This window comes from Cervus elaphus, unplaced genomic scaffold, assembly GCF_910594005.1.
Source record: "Cervus elaphus unplaced genomic scaffold, mCerEla1.1, whole genome shotgun sequence".
Taxonomy (NCBI): Eukaryota; Metazoa; Chordata; class Mammalia; order Artiodactyla; family Cervidae; genus Cervus; species Cervus elaphus.
The window spans coordinates 1,117,949-1,140,851 of record NW_025316781.1 but is presented as its reverse complement, the minus strand read 5'-3'; positions in this window follow the sequence as shown (position 1 = coordinate 1,140,851).

The window sequence follows — 22,903 nt, the reverse complement described above, 5'->3', positions numbered from 1 at the left end:
CACTTGAGGCCGCAAACTCAGGATTCCTCTCACATACCTAGAGCTGAGAGAAGCCTCCTCTTGAGGTGCTTGTGGTAAGGTGGTATTCCTCTGGAGTCGAAGCCAGGGACTATCCTCTCATCTCGAGTTGATTTTTGGTCCACGGAGCTCTTTCGTGTTGCTACAGTGACCTCAGGATCCCTCTAGCCTTGAAACAGTGTTCTTGGGGTTTCTCTGGAGTGCCATGAAGGAAATCAAGACTCCTTTCATGTGTGATGTGCAACACGGAATTGCTCTGCACGCAGTGCAGGGGAATCGGGCCTCATCTCGCGGCGAGGGGGAAGTCTCATGGTTTTTCTCGAGTAGCGGCGGGAACCTGGGGTATATTCTCGAGTTACGACGGGGATGGCCCTTCCACACTCGTGTTTGTTCAGCCACGTCAGGACTCTTGCCTAGTTGCGAGACACAACTCGGGATTCTCCTCGAGGCTTGGCAAGGCAATTGGGACGCCTCTCCAGCTGAGGCGGGAGACCAAGTGTCCCTTTCCACGTGCCACAGGAATCCTGGGACTCCTATCAAGTTTCACGAGGAGTCAGGCATCGTCTCCTTTGGAGGCACTGATCTCCGCATACCTCTGGAGTTTTCAAAGGATTTGAGGCCTCCTGTCGCGATGAGGTGGGGAACTAGGTCTTTCTCTGTGGTCTCCACAGGGGCTTCAGACACCCTTTCGTCTTGGGAGATGCAAGACGAGCCTGCATTCCAGTCACTGCAGGGATATCCGGCCTTATTTCGAGTCAGGGCATCACGGTGTCCATTCCACTTGAGGCCGCAAACTCAGGGTCCCTCTCACATACCTAGAGCTGAGAGAAGCCTCCTCTTGAGGTGCTTGTGGTAAGGTGGTATTCCTCAGGAGTCGAAGCCAGGGACTAACCTCTCATCTCGTGTTGATTCTTGGTCCACGGAGCTCTTTCGTGTTGCTACAGTGACCTCAGGATCCCTCTAGCCTTGAAACAGTGTTCTTGGGGTTTCTCTGGAGTGCCATCAAGGAAATCAAGGCTCCTTTCATGTGTGATGTGCAACACGGAATTGCTCTGCACGCAGTGCAGGGGAATCGGGCCTCATCTCGCGGCGAGGGGGAAGTCTCATGGTTTTTCTCGAGTTGCGGCGGGAACCTGGGGTATATTCTCGAGTTACGACGGGGATGGCCCTTCCACCCACGTGTTTCTTCAGCGACGCCAGGACTCCTGCCTAGTAGCGAGGGACAACTCGGGATTCTCCTCGAGGCTTGGCAGGGCAATTGGGACGCCTCTCCAGCTGAGACGGGAGACCAGGGGTCCCTTTCCACGTGCCACATGAATACTGGGTCTCCTATCAAGTTTCACGAGGAGTCAGGCATCGTCTCCTTTGGAGGCACTGATCTCCGCATACCTCTGGAGTTTTCAAAGGATTTGAGGCCTCCTGTCGCGATGAGGTGGGGAACTAGGTCTTTCTCTGTGGTCTCCACAGGGGATTCAGACACCCTTTCGTCTTGGGAGATGCAATACGAGCCTGCATTCCAGTCACTGCAGGGATATCCGGCCTTATTTCGAGTCAGGGCATCGCGGTGTCCATTCCACTTGAGGCCACAAACTCAGGGTCCCTCTCACATACCTAGAGCTGAGAGAAGCCTCCTCTTGAGGTGCTTGTGGTAAGGTGGTATTCCTCTGGAGTCGAAGCCAGGGACTAACCTCTCATCTCGAGTTGATTTTTGGTCCACGGAGCTCTTTCGTGTTGCTACAGTGACCTCAGGATCCCTCTAGCCTTGAAACAGTGTTCTTGGGATTTCTCTGGAGTGCCATGAAGGAAATCAAGGCTCCTTTCATGTGTGATGTGCAACACAGAATTGCTCTGCACGCAGTGCAGGGGAATCGGGCCTCATCTATCGGCGAGGGGGAAGTCTCATGGTTTTTCTCGAGTTGCGGCGGGAACCTGGGGTATATTCTCGAGTTACGACAGGGATGGCCCTTCCACACACGTGTTTGTTCAGCCACGTCAGTACTCTTGCCTAGTTGCGAGACACAACTCGGGATTCTCCTCGAGGCTTGGCAAGGCAATTGGGACGCCTCTCCAGCTGAGGCGGGAGACCAAGGGTCCCTTTCCACGTGCCACAGGAATCCTGGGACTCCTATCAAGTTTCACGAGGAGTCAGGCATCGTCTCCTTTGGAGGCACTGATCTCCGCGTACCTCTGGAGTTTTCAAAGTATGTGAGGCCTCCTGTCGCGATGAGGTGGGGAACTAGGTCTTTCTCTGTGGTCTCCACAGGGGATTCAGACATCCTTTCATCTTGGGAGATGCAAGAAGAGCCTGCATTCAAGTCACTGCAGGGATATCCAGCCTTATTTCGCGTCAGGGCATCGCGGTGTCCATTCCACTTGAGGCCACAAACTCAGGGTCCCTCTCACATACCTAGAGCTGAGAGAAGCCTCCTCTTGAGGTGCTTGTGGTAAGGTGGTATTCCTCAGGAGTCGAAGCCAGGGACTAACCTCTCATCTCGTGTTGATTCTTGGTCCACGGAGCTCTTTCGTGTTGCTACAGTGACCTCAGGATCCCTCTAGCCTTGAAACAGTGTTCTTGGGGTTTCTCTGGAGTGCCATCAAGGAAATCAAGGCTCCTTTCATGTGTGATGTGCAAGACGGAATTGCTCTGCATGCAGTGCAGTGGAATCGGGCCTCATCTCGCGGCGAGGGGGAAGTCTCATGGTTTTTCTCGAGTTGTGGCGGGAACCTGGGGTCTATTCTCGAGTTACGACAGGGATGGCCCTTCCACACACGTGTTTGTTCAGCCACGTCAGGACTCTTGCCTAGTTGCGAGACACAACTCGGGATTCTCCTCGAGGCTTGGCAAGGCAATTGGGACGCCTCTCCAGCTGAGGCGGGAGACCAAGGGTCCCTTTCCACGTGCCACAGGAATCCTGGGACTCCTATCAAGTTTCACGAGGAGTCAGGCATTGTCTCCTTTGGAGGCACTGATCTCCGCGTACCTCTGGAGTTTTCAAAGGATGTGAGGCCTCCGGTCGCGATGAGGTGGGGAACTAGGTCTTTCTCTGTGGTCTCCACAGGGGATTCAGACATCCTTTCATCTTGGGAGATGCAAGACGAGCCTGCATTCAAGTCACTGCAGGAATATCCAGCCTTATTTTGCGTCAGGGCATCGCGGTGTCCATTCCCCTTGAGGCCGCAAACTCAGGGTTCCTCTCACATACCTTGAGCTGAGAGATGCCTCCTCTTGAGGTGCTTGTGGTAAGGTGGTATTCCTCTGGAGACGAAGCCAGGGACTAACCTCTCATCTCGAGTTGATTTTTGGCCCACGGAGCTCTTTCGTGTTGCTACAGTGACCTCAGGATCCCTCTAGCCTTGAAACAGTGTTCTTGGGGTTTCTCTGGAGTGCCATCAAGGAAATCAAGGCTCCTTTCATGTGTGATGTGCAACACGGAATTGCTCTGCACGCAGTGCAGGGGAATCGGGCCTCATCTCGCGGCGAGGGGGAAGTCTCATGGTTTTTCTCGAGTTGCGGCGGGAACCTGGGGTATATTCTCGAGTTACGACGGGGATGGCCCTTCCACCCACGTGTTTCTTCAGCGACGTCAGGACTCCTGCCTAGTTGCGAGGGACAACTCTGGATTCTCCTCGAGGCTTGGCAGGGCAATTGGGACGCCTCTCCAGCTGAGGCAGGAGACCAAGTGTCCCTTTCCAAGTGCCACAGGAATCCTGGGACTCCTATCAAGTTTCACGAGGAGTCAGGCATCGTCTCCTTTGGAGGCACTGATCTCCGCGTACCTCTGGAGTTTTCAAAGGATGTGAGGCTATCGGTCGCGATGACGTGGGGAACTAAGTCTTTCTCTGTGCTTTCCACAGGGGATTCAGACATCCTTTCGTCCTGGGAGATGCAAGACGAGCCTGCATTGAAGTCACTGCAGGGATATCCGGCCTTATTTCGAGTCAGGGCATCACGGTGTCCATTCCACTTGAGGCCGCAAACTCAGGGTCCCTCTCACATACCTAGAGCTGAGAGAAGCCTCCTCTTGAGGTGCTTGTGGTAAGGTGGTATTCCTCTGGAGACGAATCCAGGGACTAACCTCTCTTTTACAGTTGATTTTTGGTCCACAGAGTTCTTTCGTGTTGCTACAGTGACCTCAGGATCCCTCTATCCTTGAAACAGTGTTCTTGGGGTTTCTCTGGAGTGCCATCAAGGAAATCAAGGCTCCTTTCATGTGTGATGTGCAAGACGGAATTGCTCTGCACGCAGTACAGGGGAATCCGGCCTCATCTCGCGGCGAGGGGGAAGTCTCATGGTTTTTCTCGAGTTGCGGCGGGAACCTGGGGTATATTCTCGAGTTACGACGGGGATGGCCCTTCCACCCACGTGTTTCTTCAGCGACGTCAGGACTCCTGCCTAGTTGCGAGGGACAACTCGGGATTCTCCTCGAGGCTTTGCAGGGCAATTGGGACGCCTCTCCAGCTGAGACGGGAGACCAAGGGTCCCTTTCCACGTGCCACAGGAATCCTGTATCTCCTATCAAGTTTCACGAGGAGTCAGGCATCGTCTCCTTTGGAGGCACTGATCTCCGCATACCTCTGGAGTTTTCAAAGGATTTGAGGCCTCCTGTCGCGATGAGGTGGGGAACTAGGTCTTTCTCTGTGGTCTCCACAGGGGATTCAGACACCCTTTCGTCTTGGGAGATGCAAGACGAGCCTGCATTCCAGTCACTGCAGGGATATCCGGCCTTATTTCGCGTCAGGGCATCGCGGTGTCCATTCCACTTGAGGCCGCAAACTCAGGGTCCCTCTCACATACCTAGAGCTGAGAGAAGCCTCCTCTTGAGGTGCTTGTGGTAAGGTGGTATTCCTCTGGAGACGAATCCAGGGACTAACCTCTCTTTTCAAGTTGATTTGTGGTCCACAGAGTTCTTTCGTGTTGCTACAGTGACCTCAGGATCCCTCTATCCTTGAAACAGTGTTCTTGGGGTTTCTCTGGAGTGCCATCAAGGAAATCAAGGCTCCTTTCATGTGTGATGTGCAAGACGGAATTGCTCTGCACGCAGTACAGGGGAATCGGGCCTCATCTCGCATCGAGGGGGAAGTCTCATGGTTTCTCTCGAGTTGCGGCGGGAACCTGGGGTATATTCTCGAGTTACGACGGGGATGGCCCTTCCACCCACGTGTTTGTTCAGCCACGTCAGGACTCCTGCCTAGTTGCGAGGGACAACTCGGGATTCTCCTCGAGGCTTGGCAGGGCAATTGGAACGCCTCTCCAGCTGAGGCGGGAGACCAAGGGTCCCTTTCCACGTGCCACAAGAATCCTGGGACTCCTATCAAGTTTCACGAGGTGTCAGGCATCGTCTCCTTTGGAGGCACTGATCTCCGCGTACCTCTGGAGTTTTCAAAGGATGTGAGGCCTCCGGTCGCGATGAGGTGGGGAACTAGGTCTTTCTCTGTGGTCTCCACAGGGGATTCAGACATCCTTTCGTCTTGGGAGATGCAAGACGAGCCTGCATTCAAGTCACTGCAGGGATATCCGGCCTTATTTCGAGTCACGGCATCGCGGTGTCCATTCCACTTGAGGCCGCAAACTCAGGGTCCCTCTCACATACCTAGAGCTGAGAGAAGCCTCCTCTTGAGGTGCTTGTGGTAAGGTGGTATTCCTCAGGAGTCGAAGCCAGGGACTAACCTCTCATCTCGTGTTGATTCTTGGTCCACGGAGCTCTTTCGTGTTGCTACAGTGACCTCAGGATCCCTCTAGCCTTGAAACAGTGTTCTTGGGGTTTCTCTGGAGTGCCATCAAGGAAATCAAGGCTCCTTTCATGTGTGATGTGCAAGACGGAATTGCTCTGCATGCAGTGCAGTGGAATCGGGCCTCATCTCGCGGCGAGGGGGAAGTCTCATGGTTTTTCTCGAGTTGTGGCGGGAACCTGGGGTCTATTCTCGAGTTACGACAGGGATGGCCCTTCCACACACGTGTTTGTTCAGCCACGTCAGGACTCTTGCCTAGTTGCGAGACACAACTCGGGATTCTCCTCGAGGCTTGGCAAGGCAATTGGGACGCCTCTCCAGCTGAGGCGGGAGACCAAGGGTCCCTTTCCACGTGCCACAGGAATCCTGGGACTCCTATCAAGTTTCACGAGGAGTCAGGCATTGTCTCCTTTGGAGGCACTGATCTCCGCGTACCTCTGGAGTTTTCAAAGGATGTGAGGCCTCCGGTCGCGATGAGATGGGGAACTAGGTCTTTCTCTGTGGTCTCCACAGGGGATTCAGACATCCTTTCATCTTGGGAGATGCAAGACGAGCCTGCATTCAAGTCACTGCAGGAATATCCAGCCTTATTTTGCGTCAGGGCATCGCGGTGTCCATTCCCCTTGAGGCCGCAAACTCAGGGTTCCTCTCACATACCTTGAGCTGAGAGATGCCTCCTCTTGAGGTGCTTGTGGTAAGGTGGTATTCCTCTGGAGACGAAGCCAGGGACTAACCTCTCATCTCGAGTTGATTTTTGGCCCACGGAGCTCTTTCGTGTTGCTACAGTGACCTCAGGATCCCTCTAGCCTTGAAACAGTGTTCTTGGGGTTTCTCTGGAGTGCCATCAAGGAAATCAAGGCTCCTTTCATGTGTGATGTGCAACACGGAATTGCTCTGCACGCAGTGCAGGGGAATCGGGCCTCATCTCGCGGCGAGGGGGAAGTCTCATGGTTTTTCTCGAGTTGCGGCGGGAACCTGGGGTATATTCTCGAGTTACGACGCGGATGGCCCTTCCACCCACGTGTTTCTTCAGCGACGTCAGGACTCCTGCCTAGTTGCGAGGGACAACTCTGGATTCTCCTCGAGGCTTGGCAGGGCAATTGGGACGCCTCTCCAGCTGAGGCAGGAGACCAAGTGTCCCTTTCCAAGTGCCACAGGAATCCTGGGACTCCTATCAAGTTTCACGAGGAGTCAGGCATCGTCTCCTTTGGAGGCACTGATCTCCGCGTACCTCTGGAGTTTTCAAAGGATGTGAGGCTATCGGTCGCGATGACGTGGGGAACTAAGTCTTTCTCTGTGCTTTCCACAGGGGATTCAGACATCCTTTCGTCCTGGGAGATGCAAGACGAGCCTGCATTGATGTCACTGCAGGGATATCCGGCCTTATTTCGAGTCAGGGCATCGCGGTGTCCATTCCACTTGAGGCCGCAAACTCAGGGTCCCTCTCACATACCTAGAGCTGAGAGAAGCCTCCTCTTGAGGTGCTTGTGGTAAGGTGGTATTCCTCTGGAGACGAATCCAGGGACTAACCTCTCTTTTACAGTTGATTTTTGGTCCACAGAGTTCTTTCGTGTTGCTACAGTGACCTCAGGATCCCTCTATCCTTGAAACAGTGTTCTTGGGGTTTCTCTGGAGTGCCATCAAGGAAATCAAGGCTCCTTTCATGTGTGATGTGCAAGACGGAATTGCTCTGCACGCAGTACAGGGGAATCCGGCCTCATCTCGCGGCGAGGGGGAAGTCTCATGGTTTTTCTCGAGTTGCGGCGGGAACCTGGGGTATATTCTCGAGTTACGACGGGGATGGCCCTTCCACCCACGTGTTTCTTCAGCGACGTCAGGACTCCTGCCTAGTTGCGAGGGACAACTCGGGATTCTCCTCGAGGCTTTGCAGGGCAATTGGGACGCCTCTCCAGCTGAGACGGGAGACCAAGGGTCCCTTTCCACGTGCCACAGGAATCCTGTATCTCCTATCAAGTTTCACAAGGAGTCAGGCATCGTCTCCTTTGGAGGCACTGATCTCCGCATACCTCTGGAGTTTTCAAAGGATTTGAGGCCTCCTGTCGCGATGAGGTGGGGAACTAGGTCTTTCTCTGTGGTCTCCACAGGGGATTCAGACACCCTTTCGTCTTGGGAGATGCAAGACGAGCCTGCATTCCAGTCACTGCAGGGATATCCGGCCTTATTTTGAGTCAGGGCATCGCGGTGTCCATTCCACTTGAGGCCGCAAACTCAGGGTCCCTCTCACATACCTAGAGCTGAGAGAAGCCTCCTCTTGAGGTGCTTGTGGTAAGGTGGTATTCCTCTGGAGTCGAAGCCAGGGACTAACCTCTCATCTCGAGTTGATTTTTGGTCCACGGAGCTCTTTCGTGTTGCTACAGTGACCTCAGGATCCCTCTAGCCTTGAAACAGTGTTCTTGGGGTTTCTCTGGAATGCCATGAAGGAAATCAAGGCTCCTTTCATGTGTGATGTGCAACACGGAATTGCTCTGCACGCAGTGCAGGGGAATCGGGCCTCATCTCGCGGCGAGGGGGAAGTCTCATGGTTTTTCTCGAGTTGCGGCGGGAACCTGGGGTATATTCTCGAGTTACGACGGGGATGGCCCTTCCACACACGTGTTTGTTCTGCCACGTCAGGACTCTTGCCTAGTTGCGAGACACAACTCGGGATTCTCCTCGAGGCTTGGCAAGGCAATTGGGACGCCTCTCCAGCTGAGGCGGGAGACCAAGGGTCCCTTTCCACGTGCCACAGGAATCCTGGGACTCCTATCAAGTTTCACGAGGAGTCAGGCATCGTCTCCTTTGGAGGCACTGATCTCCGCGTACATCCGGAGTTTTCAAAGGATGTGAGGCCTCCGGTCGCGATGAGGTGGGGAACTAGGTCTTTCTCTGTGGTCTCCACAGGGGATTCAGACATCCTTTCATCTTGGGAGATGCAAGACGAGCCTGCATTCAAGTCACTGCAGGGATATCCAGCCTTATTTCGAGTCAGGGCATCGCGGTGTCCATTCCACTTGAGGCCGCAAACTCAGGGTCCCTCTCACATACCTAGAGCTGAGAGAAGCCTCCTCTTGAGGTGCTTGTGGTAAGGTGGTATTCCTCAGGAGTCGAAGCCAGGGACTAACCTCTCATCTCGTGTTGATTCTTGGTCCACGGAGCTCTTTCGTGTTGCTACAGTGACCTCAGGATCCCTCTAGCCTTGAAACAGTGTTCTTGGGGTTTCTCTGGAGTGCCATCAAGGAAATCAAGGCTCCTTTCATGTGTGATGTGCAACACGGAATTGCTCTGCACGCAGTGCAGGAGAATCGGGCCTCATCTCGCATCGAGGGGGAAGTCTCATGGTTTTTCTCGAGTTGCGGCGGGAACCTGGGGTATATTCTCGAGTTACGACGGGGATGGCCCTTCCACCCACGTGTTTGTTCAGCCACGTCAGGACTCCTGCCTAGTTGCGAGGGACAACTCGGGATTCTCCTCGAGGCTTTGCAGGGCAATTGGGACGCCTCTCCAGCTGAGACGGGAGACCAAGGGTCCCTTTCCACGTGCCACAGGAATCCTGGGTCTCCTATCAAGTTTCACGAGGAGTCAGGCATCGTCTCCTTTGGAGGCACTGATCTCCGCATACCTCTGGAGTTTTCAAAGGATTTGAGGCCTCCTGTCGCGATGAGGTGGGGAACTAGGTCTTTCTCTGTGGTCTCCACAGGGGATTCAGACACCCTTTCGTCTTGGGAGATGCAAGGCGAGCCTGCATTCCAGTCACTGCAGGGATATCCGGCCTTATTTCGAGTCAGGGCATCGCGGTGTCCATTCCACTTGAGGCCACAAACTCAGGGTCCCTCTCACATACCTAGAGCTGAGAGAAGCCTCCTCTTGAGGTGCTTGTGGTAAGGTGGTATTCCTCTGGAGTCGAAGCCAGGGACTAACCTCTCATCTCGAGTTGATTTTTGGTCCACGGAGCTCTTTCGTGTTGCTACAGTGACCTCAGGATCCCTCTAGCCTTGAAACAGTGTTCTTGGGGTTTCTCTGGAGTGCCATGAAGGAAATCAAGGCTCCTTTCATGTGTGATGTGCAACACAGAATTGCTCTGCCCGCAGTGCAGGGGAATCGGGCCTCATCTCGCGGCGAGGGGGAAGTCTCATGGTTTTTCTCGAGTTGCGGCGGGAACCTGGGGTATATTCTCGAGTTACGACGGGGATGGCCCTTCCACCCACGTGTTTCTTCAGCGACGTCAGGACTCCTGCCTAGTTGCGAGGGACAACTCGGGATTCTCCTCGAGGCTTGGCAGGGCAATTGGGACGCCTCTCCAGCTGAGGCGGGAGACCAAGTGTCCCTTTCCAAGTGCCACAGGAATCCTGGGACTCCTATCAAGTTTCACGAGAAGTCAGGCATCGTCTCCTTTGGAGGCACTGATCTCCGCGTACCTCTGGAGTTTTCAAATGATGTGAGGCTATCGGTCGCGATGAGGTGGGGAACTAAGTCTTTCTCTGTGCTTTCCACAGGGGATTCAGACATCCTTTCGTCCTGGGAGATGCAAGACGAGCCTGCATTGAAGTCACTGCAGGGATATCCGGCCTTATTTCGAGTCAGGGCATCGCGGTGTCCATTCCACTTGAGGCCGCAAACTCAGGGTCCCTCTCACATACCTAGAGCTGAGAGAAGCCTCCTCTTGAGGTGCTTGTGGTAAGGTGGTATTCCTCTGGAGACGAATCCAGGGACTAACCTCTCTTTTACAGTTGATTTTTGGTCCACAGAGTTCTTTCGTGTTGCTACAGTGACCTCAGGATCCCTCTATCCTTGAAACAGTGTTCTTGGGGTTTCTCTGGAGTGCCATCAAGGAAATCAAGGCTCCTTTCATGTGTGATGTGCAAGACGGAATTGCTCTGCACGCAGTACAGGGGAATCCGGCCTCATCTCGCGGCGAGGGGGAAGTCTCATGGTTTTTCTCGAGTTGCGGCGGGAACCTGGGGTATATTCTCGAGTTACGACGGGGATGGCCCTTCCACCCACGTGTTTCTTCAGCGACGTCAGGACTCCTGCCTAGTTGCGAGGGACAACTCGGGATTCTCCTCGAGGCTTTGCAGGGCAATTGGGACGCCTCTCCAGCTGAGACGGGAGACCAAGGGTCCCTTTCCACGTGCCACAGGAATCCTGTATCTCCTATCAAGTTTCACGAGGAGTCAGGCATCGTCTCCTTTGGAGGCACTGATCTCCGCATACCTCTGGAGTTTTCAAAGGATTTGAGGCCTCCTGTCGCGATGAGGTGGGGAACTAGGTCTTTCTCTGTGGTCTCCACAGGGGATTCAGACACCCTTTCGTCTTGGGAGATGCAAGACGAGCCTGCATTCCAGTCACTGCAGGGATATCCGGCCTTATTTTGAGTCAGGGCATCGCGGTGTCCATTCCACTTGAGGCCGCAAACTCAGGGTCCCTCTCACATACCTAGAGCTGAGAGAAGCCTCCTCTTGAGGTGCTTGTGGTAAGGTGGTATTCCTCTGGAGTCGAAGCCAGGGACTAACCTCTCATCTCGAGTTGATTTTTGGTCCACGGAGCTCTTTCGTGTTGCTACAGTGACCTCAGGATCCCTCTAGCCTTGAAACAGTGTTCTTGGGGTTTCTCTGGAATGCCATGAAGGAAATCAAGGCTCCTTTCATGTGTGATGTGCAACACGGAATTGCTCTGCACGCAGTGCAGGGGAATCGGGCCTCATCTCGCGGCGAGGGGGAAGTCTCATGGTTTTTCTCGAGTTGCGGCGGGAACCTGGGGTATATTCTCGAGTTACGACGGGGATGGCCCTTCCACACACGTGTTTGTTCTGCCACGTCAGGACTCTTGCCTAGTTGCGAGACACAACTCGGGATTCTCCTCGAGGCTTGGCAAGGCAATTGGGACGCCTCTCCAGCTGAGGCGGGAGACCAAGGGTCCCTTTCCACGTGCCACAGGAATCCTGGGACTCCTATCAAGTTTCACGAGGAGTCAGGCATCGTCTCCTTTGGAGGCACTGATCTCCGCGTACATCCGGAGTTTTCAAAGGATGTGAGGCCTCCGGTCGCGATGAGGTGGGGAACTAGGTCTTTCTCTGTGGTCTCCACAGGGGATTCAGACATCCTTTCATCTTGGGAGATGCAAGACGAGCCTGCATTCAAGTCACTGCAGGGATATCCAGCCTTATTTCGAGTCAGGGCATCGCGGTGTCCATTCCACTTGAGGCCGCAAACTCAGGGTCCCTCTCACATACCTAGAGCTGAGAGAAGCCTCCTCTTGAGGTGCTTGTGGTAAGGTGGTATTCCTCAGGAGTCGAAGCCAGGGACTAACCTCTCATCTCGTGTTGATTCTTGGTCCACGGAGCTCTTTCGTGTTGCTACAGTGACCTCAGGATCCCTCTAGCTTTGAAACAGTGTTCTTGGGGTTTCTCTGGAGTGCCATCAAGGAAATCAAGGCTCCTTTCATGTGTGATGTGCAACACGGAATTGCTCTGCACGCAGTGCAGGAGAATCGGGCCTCATCTCGCATCGAGGGGGAAGTCTCATGGTTTTTCTCGAGTTGCGGCGGGAACCTGGGGTATATTCTCGAGTTACGACGGGGATGGCCCTTCCACCCACGTGTTTGTTCAGCCACGTCAGGACTCCTGCCTAGTTGCGAGGGACAACTCGGGATTCTCCTCGAGGCTTTGCAGGGCAATTGGGACGCCTCTCCAGCTGAGACGGGAGACCAAGGGTCCCTTTCCACGTGCCACAGGAATCCTGGGTCTCCTATCAAGTTTCACGAGGAGTCAGGCATCGTCTCCTTTGGAGGCACTGATCTCCGCATACCTCTGGAGTTTTCAAAGGATTTGAGGCCTCCTGTCGCGATGAGGTGGGGAACTAGGTCTTTCTCTGTGGTCTCCACAGGGGATTCAGACACCCTTTCGTCTTGGGAGATGCAAGGCGAGCCTGCATTCCAGTCACTGCAGGGATATCCGGCCTTATTTCGAGTCAGGGCATCGCGGTGTCCATTCCACTTGAGGCCACAAACTCAGGGTCCCTCTCACATACCTAGAGCTGAGAGAAGCCTCCTCTTGAGGTGCTTGTGGTAAGGTGGTATTCCTCTGGAGTCGAAGCCAGGGACTAACCTCTCATCTCGAGTTGATTTTTGGTCCACGGAGCTCTTTCGTGTTGCTACAGTGACCTCAGGATCCCTCTAGCCTTGAAACAGTGTTCTTGGGGTTTCTCTGGAGTGCCATGAAGGAAATCAAGGCTCCTTTCATGTGTGATGTGCAACACAGAATTGCTCTGCCCGCAGTGCAGGGGAATCGGGCCTCATCTCGCGGCGAGGGGGAAGTCTCATGGTTTTTCTCGAGTTGCGGCGGGAACCTGGGGTATATTCTCGAGTTACGACGGGGATGGCCCTTCCACCCACGTGTTTCTTCAGCGACGTCAGGACTCCTGCCTAGTTGCGAGGGACAACTCGGGATTCTCCTCGAGGCTTGGCAGGGCAATTGGGACGCCTCTCCAGCTGAGGCGGGAGACCAAGTGTCCCTTTCCAAGTGCCACAGGAATCCTGGGACTCCTATCAAGTTTCACGAGAAGTCAGGCATCGTCTCCTTTGGAGGCACTGATCTCCGCGTACCTCTGGAGTTTTCAAATGATGTGAGGCTATCGGTCGCGATGAGGTGGGGAACTAAGTCTTTCTCTGTGCTTTCCACAGGGGATTCAGACATCCTTTCGTCCTGGGAGATGCAAGACGAGCCTGCATTGAAGTCACTGCAGGGATATCCGGCCTTATTTCGAGTCAGGGCATCGCGGTGTCCATTCCACTTGAGGCCGCAAACTCAGGGTCCCTCTCACATACCTAGCGCTGAGAGAAGCCTCCTCTTGAGGTGCTTGTGTTAAGGTGGTATTCCTCTGGAGTCGACGCCAGGGACTAACCTCTCATCTCGAGTTGATTTTTGGCCCACGGAGCTCTTTCGTGTTGCTACAGTGACCTCAGGATCCCTCTAGCCTTGAAACAGTGTTCTTGGGGTTTCTCTGGAGTGCCATCAAGGAAATCAAGTCTCCTTTCATGTGTGATGTGCAACACGGAATTGCTCTGCACGCAGTGCAGGGGAATCGGGCCTCATCTCGCAGCAATGGGGAAGTCTCATGGTTTTTCTCGAGTTGCGGCGGGATCCTGGGGTATATTCTCGAGTTACGACGGGGATGGCCCTTCCACACACGTGTTTGTTCAGCCACGTCAGGACTCCTGCCTAGTTGCGAGGGACAACTCGGGATTCTCCTCGAGGCTTGGCAAGGCAATTGGGACGCCTCTCCAGCTGAGGCGGGAGACCAAGGGTCCCTTTCCACGTGCCACAGGAATCCTGGGACTCCTATCAAGTTTCCCGAGGAGTCAGGCATCGTCTCCTTTGGAGGCACTGATCTCCGCGTACCTCTGGAGTTTTCAAAGGATGTGAGGCCTCCGGTCGTGATGAGGTGGGGAACTAGGTCTTTCTCTGTGGTCTCCACAGGGGTTTCAGACATCCTTTCATCTTGGGAGATGCAAGACGAGCCTGCATTCAAGTCACTGCAGGGATATCCAGCCTTATTTCGCGTCAGGGCATCGCGGTGTCCATTCCACTTGAGGCCGCAAACTCAGGGTCCCTCTCACATACCTAGAGCTGAGAGAAGCCTCCTCTTGACGTGCTTGTGGTAAGGTGGTATTCCTCTGGAGTCAAAGCCAGGGACTAACCTCTCATCTCGTGTTGATTCTTGGTCCACGGAGCTCTTTCGTGTTGCTACAGTGACCTCAGGATCCCTCTAGCCTTGAAACAGTGTTCTTGGGGTTTCTCTGGAGTGCCATCAAGGAAATCAAGGCTCCTTTCATGTGTGATGTGCAACACGGAATTGCTCTGCACGCAGTGCAGGGGAATCGGGCCTCATCTCGCGGCGAGGGGGAAGTCTCATGGTTTTTCTCGAGTTGCGGCGGGAACCTGGGGTATATTCTCGAGTTACGACGGGGATGGCCCTTCCACACACGTGTGTGTTCAGCCATGTCAGGACTCCTGCCTAGTTGCGAGGGACAACTCGGGATTCTCCTCGAGGCTTTGCAGGGCAATTGGGACGCCTCTCGAGCTGAGACGGGAGACCAAGGGTCCCTTTCCACGTGCCACAGGAATCCTGGGTCTCCTATCAAGTTTCACGAGGAGTCAGGCATCGTCTCCTTTGGAGGCACTGATCTCCGCATACCTCTGGAGTTTTCAAAGGATTTGAGGCCTCCTGTCGCGATGATGTGGGGAACTAGGTCTTTCTCTGTGGTCTCCACAGGGGATTCAGACACCCTTTCGTCTTGGGAGATGCAAGACGAGGCTGCATTCCAGTCACTGCAGGGATATCCGGCCTTATTTCGAGTCAGGGCATCGCGGTTCCATTCCACTTGAGGCCGCAAACTCAGGGTCCCTCTCACATACCTAGAGCTGAGAGAAGCCTCCTCTTGAGGTGCTTGTGGTAAGGTGGTTTTCCTCTGAAGTCGAAGCCAGGGACTAACCTCTCATCTCGAGTTGATTTTTGGTCCACGGAGCTCTTTCGTGTTGCTACAGTGACCTCAGGATCCCTCTAGCCTTGAAACAGTGTTCTTGGGGTTTCTCTGGAGTGCCATGAAGGAAATCAAGGCTCCTTTCATGTGTGATGTGCAACACGGAATTGCTCGGCACGCAGTGCAGGGGAATCGGGCCTCATCTCGCGGCGAGGGGGAAGTCTCATGGTTTTTCTCGAGTTGCGGCGGGAACCTGGGGTATATTCTCGAGTTACGACGGGGATGGCCCTTCCACACACGTGTTTGTTCAGCCATGTCAGGACTCTTGCCTAGTTGCGAGACACAACTCGGGATTCTCCTCGAGGCTTGGCAAGGCAATTGGGACGCCTCTCCAGCTGAGGCGGGAGACCAAGGGTCCCTTTCCACGTGCCACAGGAATCCTGGGACTCCTATCAAGTTTCACGAGGAGTCAGGCATCGTCTCCTTTGGAGGCACTGATCTCCGCGTACCTCTGGAGTTTTCAAAGGATGTGAGGCCTCCGGTCGCGATGAGGTGGGGAACTAGGTCTTTCTCTGTGGTCTCCACAGGGGATTCAGACATCCTTTCATCTTGGGAGATGCAAGACGAGCCTGCATTCAAGTCACTGCAGGAATATCCAGCCTTATTTCGCGTCAGGGCATCGCGGTGTCCATTCCACTTGAGGCCGCAAACTCAGGGTCCCTCTCACATACCTAGAGCTGAGAGAAGCCTCCTCTTGAGGTGCTTGTGGTAAGGTGGTATTCCTCTGGAGTCGAAGCCAGGGACTAACCTCTCATCTCGAGTTGATTTTTGGCCCACGGAGCTCTTTCGTGTTGCTACAGTGACCTCAGGATCCCTCTAGCCTTGAAACAGTGTTCTTGGGGTTTCTCTGGAGTGCCATCAAGGAAATCAAGGCTCCTTTCATGTGTGATGTGCAACACGGAATTGCTCTGCACGCAGTGCAGGGGAATCGGGCCTCATCTCGCGGCGAGGGGGAAGTCTCATGGTTTTTCTCGAGTTGCGGCGGGAACCTGGGGTATATTCTCGAGTTACGACGGGGATGGCCCTTCCACCCACGTGTTTCTTCAGCGACGTCAGGACTCCTGCCTAGTTGCGAGGGACAACTCTGGATTCTCCTCGAGGCTTGGCAGGGCAATTGGGATGCCTCTCCAGCTGAGGCGTGAGACCAAGTTTCCCTTTCCAAGTGCCACAGGAATCCTGGGACTCCTATCAAGTTTCACGAGGAGTCAGGCATCGTCTCCTTTGGAGGCACTGATCTCCGCGTACCTCTGGAGTTTTCAAAGGATGTGAGGCTATCGGTCGCTATGAGGTGGGGGAACTAAGTCTTTCTCTGTGCTTTCCACAGGGGATTCAGACATCCTTTCGTCCTGGGAGATGCAAGACGAGCCTGCATTCCAGTCACTGCAGGGATATCCGGCCTTATTTCGAGTCAGGGCATCGCGGTGTCCATTCCACTTGAGGCCGCAAACTCAGGGTCCCTCTCACATACCTAGAGCTGAGAGAAGCCTCCTCTTGAGGTGCTTGTGGTAAGGTGGTATTCCTCTGGAGACGAATCCAGGGACTAACCTCTCTTTTCGAGTTGATTTTTGGTCCACAGAGTTCTTTCGTGTTGCTACAGTGACCTCAGGATCCCTCTATCCTTGAAACAGTGTTCTTGGGGTTTCTCTGGAGTGCCATCAAGGAAATCAAGGCTCCTTTAATGTGTGATGTGCAAGACGGAATTGCTCTGCACGCAGTACAGGGGAATCGGGCCTCATCTCGCGGCGAGGGGGAAGTCTCATGGTTTTTCTCGAGTTGCGGCGGGAACCTGGGGTATATTCTCGAGTTACGACGGGGATGGCCCTTCCACCCACGTGTTTGTTCAGCCACGTCAGGACTCCTGCCTAGTTGCGAGGGACAACTCGGGATTCTCCTCGAGGCTTGGCAGGGCAATTGGAACGCCTCTCCAGCTGAGGCGGGAGACCAAGGGTCCCTTTCCACGTGCCACAAGAATCCTGGGACTCCTATCAAGTTTCACGAGGAGTCAGGCATCGTCTCCTTTGGAAGCACTGATCTCCGCGTACCTCTGGAGTTTTCAAAGGATGTGAGGCCTCCGGTCGCGATGAGGTGGGGAACTAGGTGTCTCTCTGTGGTCTCCACAGGGGATTCAGACATCCTTTCTTCTTGGGAGATGCAAGACGAGCCTGCATTCAAGTCACTGCAGGGATATCCGCCCTTATTTCGACTCAGGGCATCGCGGTGTCCATTCCACTTGAGGCCGCAAACTCAGGATCCCTCTCACATACCTAGAGCTGAGAGAAGCCTCCTCTTGAGGTGCTTGTGGTAAGGTGGTATTCCTCAGGAGTCGAAGCCAGGGACTAACCTCTCATCTCGTGTTGATTCTTGGTCCACGGAGCTCTTTCGTGTTGCTACAGTGACCTCAGGATCCCTCTAGCCTTGAAACAGTGTTCTTGGGGTTTCTCTGGAGTGCCATCAAGGAAATCAAGGCTCCTTTCATGTGTGATGTGCAACACGGAATTGCTCTGCACGCAGTGCAGGGGAATCGGGCCTCATCTCGCGGCGAGGGGGAAGTCTCATGGTTTTTCTCGAGTTGCGGCGGGAACCTGGGGTATATTCTCGAGTTACGACGGGGATGGCCCTTCCACCCACGTGTTTGTTCAGCCATGTCAGGACTCCTGCCTAGTTGCGAGGGACAACTCGGGATTCTCCTCGAGGCTTTGCAGGGCAATTGGGACGCCTCTCCAGCTGAGACGGGAGACCAAGGGTCCCTTTCCACGTGCCACAGGAATCCTGGGTCTCCTATCAAGTTTCACGAGGAGTCAGGCATCGTCTCCTTTGGAGGCACTGATCTCCGCATACCTCTGGAGTTTTCAAAGGATTTGAGGCCTCCTGTCGCGATGAGGTGGGGAACTAGGTCTTTCTCTGTGGTCTCCACAGGGGATTCAGACACCCTTTCGTCTTGGGAGACGCAAGACGAGCCTGCATTCCAGTCACTGCAGGGATATCCGGCCTTATTTCGAGTCAGGGCATCGCGGTGTCCATTCCACTTGAGGCCGCAAACTCAGGGTCCCTCTCACATACCTAGATCTGAGAGAAGCCTCCTCTTGAGGTGCTTGTGGTAAGGTGGTATTCCTCTGGAGTCGAAGCCAGGGACTAACCTCTCATCTCGAGTTGATTTTTGGTCCACGGAGCTCTTTCGTGTTGCTACAGTAACCTCAGGATCCCTCTAGCCTTGAAACAGTGTTCTTGGGGTTTCTCTGGAGTGCCATGAAGGAAATCAAGGCCCCTTTCATGTGTGATGTGCAACACAGAATTGCTCTGCACGCAGTGCAGGGGAATCGGGCCTCATCTCGCGGCGAGGGGGAAGTCTCATGGTTTTTCTCGAGTTGCGACGGGAACCTGGGGTATATTCTCGAGTTACGACGGGGATGGCCCTTCCACACACGTGTTTGTTCAGCCACGTCAGGACTCTTGCCAAGTTGCGAGGGACAACTCTGGATTCTCCTCGAGGCTTTGCAGGGCAATTGGGACGACTCTCCAGCTGAGACGGGAGACCAAGGGTCCCTTTCCACGTGCCACAGGAATCCTGGGACTCCTATCAAGTTTCACGAGAAGTCAGGCATCGTCTCCTTTGGAGGCACTGATCTCCGCATACCTCTGGAGTTTTCAAAGGATGTGAGGCCTCCGGTCGCGATGAGGTGGGGAACTAGGTCTTTCTCTGTGGTCTCCACACGGGATTCAGACATCCTTTCATCTTGGGAGATGCAAGACGAGCCTGCATTCAAGTCACTGCAGGGATATCCAGCCTTATTTCGCGTCAGGGCATCGCGGTGTCCATTCCACTTGAGGCCGCAAACTCAGGGTCCCTCTCACATACCTAGAGCTGAGAGAAGCCTCCTGTTGAGGTGCTTGTGGTAAGGTGGTATTCCTCTGGAGTCGAAGCCAGGGACTAACCTCTCATCTCGAGTTGATTTTTGGCCCACGGAGCTCCTTCGTGTTGCTACAGTGACCTCAGGATCCCTCTAGCCTTGAAACAGTGTTCTTGGGGTTTCTCTGGAGTGCCATCAAGGAAATCAAGGCTCCTTTCATGTGTGATGTGCAACACGGAATTGCTCTGCACGCAGTGCAGGGGAATCGGGCCTCATCTCGCGGCGAGGGGAAAGTCTCATGGTTTTTCTCGAGTTGCGGAGGGAACCTGGGGTATATTCTCGAGTTACGACGGGGATGGCCCTTCCACCCACGTGTTTCTTCAGCGACGTCAGGACTCCTGCCTAGTTGCGAGGGACAACTCTGGATTCTCCTCGAGGCGTGGCAGGGCAATTGGGATGCCTCTCCAGCTGAGGCGGGAGACCAAGTGTCCCTTTCCAAGTGCCACAGGAATCCTGGGACTCCTATCAAGTTTCACGAGGAGTCAGGCATCGTCTCCTTTGGAGGCACTGATCTCCGCCTACCTCTGGAGTTTTCAAAGGATTTGAGGCCTCCTGTCGCGATGAGGTGGGGAACGAGGTCTTTCTCTGTGGTCTCCACAGGGGATTCAGACACCCTTTCGTCTTGGGAGATGCAAGACGAGCCTGCATTCAAGTCACTGCAGGGATATCCAGCCTTATTTCGCGTCAGGGCATCGCGGTGTCCATTCCACTTGAGGCCGCAAACTCAGGGTCCCTCTCACATACCTAGAGCTGAGAGAAGCCTCCTGTTGAGGTGCTTGTGGTAAGGTGGTATTCCTCTGGAGTCGAAGCCAGGGACTAACCTCTCATCTCGAGTTGATTTTTGGCCCACGGAGCTCTTTCGTGTTGCTACAGTGACCTCAGGATCCCTCTAGCCTTGAAACAGTGTTCTTGGGGTTTCTCTGGAGTGCCATCAAGGAAATCAAGGCTCCTTTCATGTGTGATGTGCAACACGGAATTGCTCTGCACGCAGTGCAGGGGAATCGGGCCTCATCTCGCGGCGAGGGGGAAGTCTCATGGTTTTTCTCGAGTTGCGGCGGGAACCTGGGGTATATTCTCGAGTTACGACGGGGATGGCCCTTCCACCCACGTGTTTCTTCAGCGACGTCAGGACTCCTGCCTAGTTGCGAGGGACAACTCTGGATTCTCCTCGAGGCTTGGCAGGGCAATTGGGACGCCTCTCCAGCTGAGGCGGGAGACCAAGTGTCCCTTTCCACGTGCCACAGGAATCCTGGGACTCCTATCAAGTTTCACGAGGAGTCAGGCATAATCTCCTTTGGAGGCACTGATCTCCGCGTACCTCTGGAGTTTTCAAAGGATGTGAGGCTATCGGTCGCGATGAGGTGGGGAACTAAGTCTTTCTCTGTGCTTTCCACAGGGGATTCAGACATCCTTTCGTCCTGGGAGATGCAAGACGAGCCTGCATTGAAGTCACTGCAGGGATATCCGGCCTTATTTCGAGTCAGGGCATCGCGGTGTCCATTCCACTTGAGGCCGCAAACTCAGGGTCCCTCTCACATACCTAGAGCTGAGAGAAGCCTCCTCTTGAGGTGCTTGTGGTAAGGTGGTATTCCTCTGGAGACGAATCCAGGGACTAACCTCTCTTTTCGAGTTGATTTTTGGTCCACAGAGTTCTTTCGTGTTGCTACAGTGACCTCAGGATCCCTCTAGCCTTGAAACAGTGTTCTTGGGGTTTCTCTGGAGTGCCATCAAGGAAATCAAGGCTCCTTTCATGTGTGATGTGCAAGACGGAATTGCTCTGCACGCAGTACAGGGGAATCGGGCCTCATCTCGCATCGAGGGGGAAGTCTCATGGTTTTTCTCGAGTTGCGGCGGGACCCTGGGGTATATTCTCGAGTTACGACGGGGATGGCCCTTCCACCCACGTGTTTGATCAGCCACGTCAGGACTCCTGCCTAGTTGCGAGGGAAAACTCGGGATTCTCCTCGAGGCTTGGCAGGGCAATTGGAACGCCTCTCCAGCTGAGGCGGGAGACCAAGGGTCCCTTTCCACGTGCCACAAGAATCCTGGGACTCCTATCAAGTTTCACGAGGAGTCAGGCATCGTCTCCTTTGGAGGCACTGATCTCCGCGTACCTCTGGAGTTTTCAAAGGGTTTGAGGCCTCCGGTCGCGATGAGGTGGGGAACTAGGTCTTTCTCTGTGGTCTCCACAGGGGATTCAGACATCCTTTCTTCTTGGGAGATGCAAGACGAGCCTGCATTCCAGTCACTGCAGGGATATCCGGCCTTATTTCGAGTCAGGGCATCGCGGTGTCCATTCCACTTGAGGCCGCAAACTCAGGGTCCCTCTCACATACCTAGAGCTGAGAGAAGCCTCCTCTTGAGGTGCTTGTAGTAAGGTGGTATTCCTCTGGAGTCGAAGCCAGGAACTAACCTCTCATCTCGAGTTGATTTTTGGCCCACGGAGCTCTTTCGTGTTGCTACAGTGACCTCAGGATCCCTCTAGCCTTGAAACAGTGTTCTTGGGGTTTCTCTGGAGTGCCATGAAGGAAATCAAGGCTCCTTTCATGTGTGATGTGCAACACAGAATTGCTCTGCACGCAGTGCAGGGGAATCGGGCCTCATCTCGCGGCGAGGGGGAAGTCTCATGGTTTTTCTCGAGTTGCGGCGGGAACCTGGGGTATATTCTCGAGTTACGACGGGGATGGCCCTTCCACACACGTGTTTGTTCAGCGACGTCAGGACTCTTGCCTAGTTGCGAGACACAACTCGGGATTCTCTTCGAGGCTTGGCAAGGCAATTGGGACGCCTCTCCAGCTGAGGCGGGAGACCAAGGGTCCCTTTCCACGTGCCACAGGAATCCTGGGACTCCTATCAAGTTTCACGAGAAGTCAGGCATCGTCTCCTTTGGAGGCACTGATCTCCGCGTACATCTGGAGTTTTCAAAGGATTTGAGGCCTCCGGTCGCGATGAGGTGGGGAACTAGGTCTTTCTCTGTGGTCTCCACAGGGGATTCAGACATCCTTTCATCTTGGGAGATGCAAGACGAGCCTGCATTCAAGTCACTGCAGGGATATCCAGCCTTATTTCGCGTCAGGGCATCGCGGTGTCCATTCCACTTGAGGCCGCAAACTCAGGGTCCCTCTCACATACCTAGAGCTGAGAGAAGCCTCCTCTTGAGGTGCTTGTGGTAAGGTGGTATTCCTCTGGAGACGAATCCAGGGACTATCCTCTCTTTTCGAGTTGATTTTTGGTCCACAGAGTTCTTTCGTGTTGCTACAGTGACCTCAGGATCCCTCTAGCCTTGAAACAGTGTTCTTGGGGTTTCTCTGGAGTGCCATCAAGGAAATCAAGGCTCCTTTCATGTGTGATGTGCAAGACGGAATTGCTCTGCACGCAGTGCAGGGGAATCGGGCCTCATCTCGCGGCGAGGGGAAAGTCTCATGGTTTTTCTCGAGTTGCAGCGGGAACCTGGGGTATATTCTCGAGTTACGACGGGGATGGCCCTTCCACCCACGTGTTTCTTCAGCGACGTCAGGACTCTTGCCTAGTTGCGAGGGACAACTCGGGATTCTCCTCGAGGCTTGGCAGGGCAATTGGGACGCCTCTCCAGCTGAGGCGGGAGACCAAGTGTCCCTTTTCAAGTGCCACAGGAATCCTGGGACTCCTATCCAGTTTCACGAGGAGTCAGGCATCGTCTCCTTTGGAGGCACTGATCTCCGCATACCTCT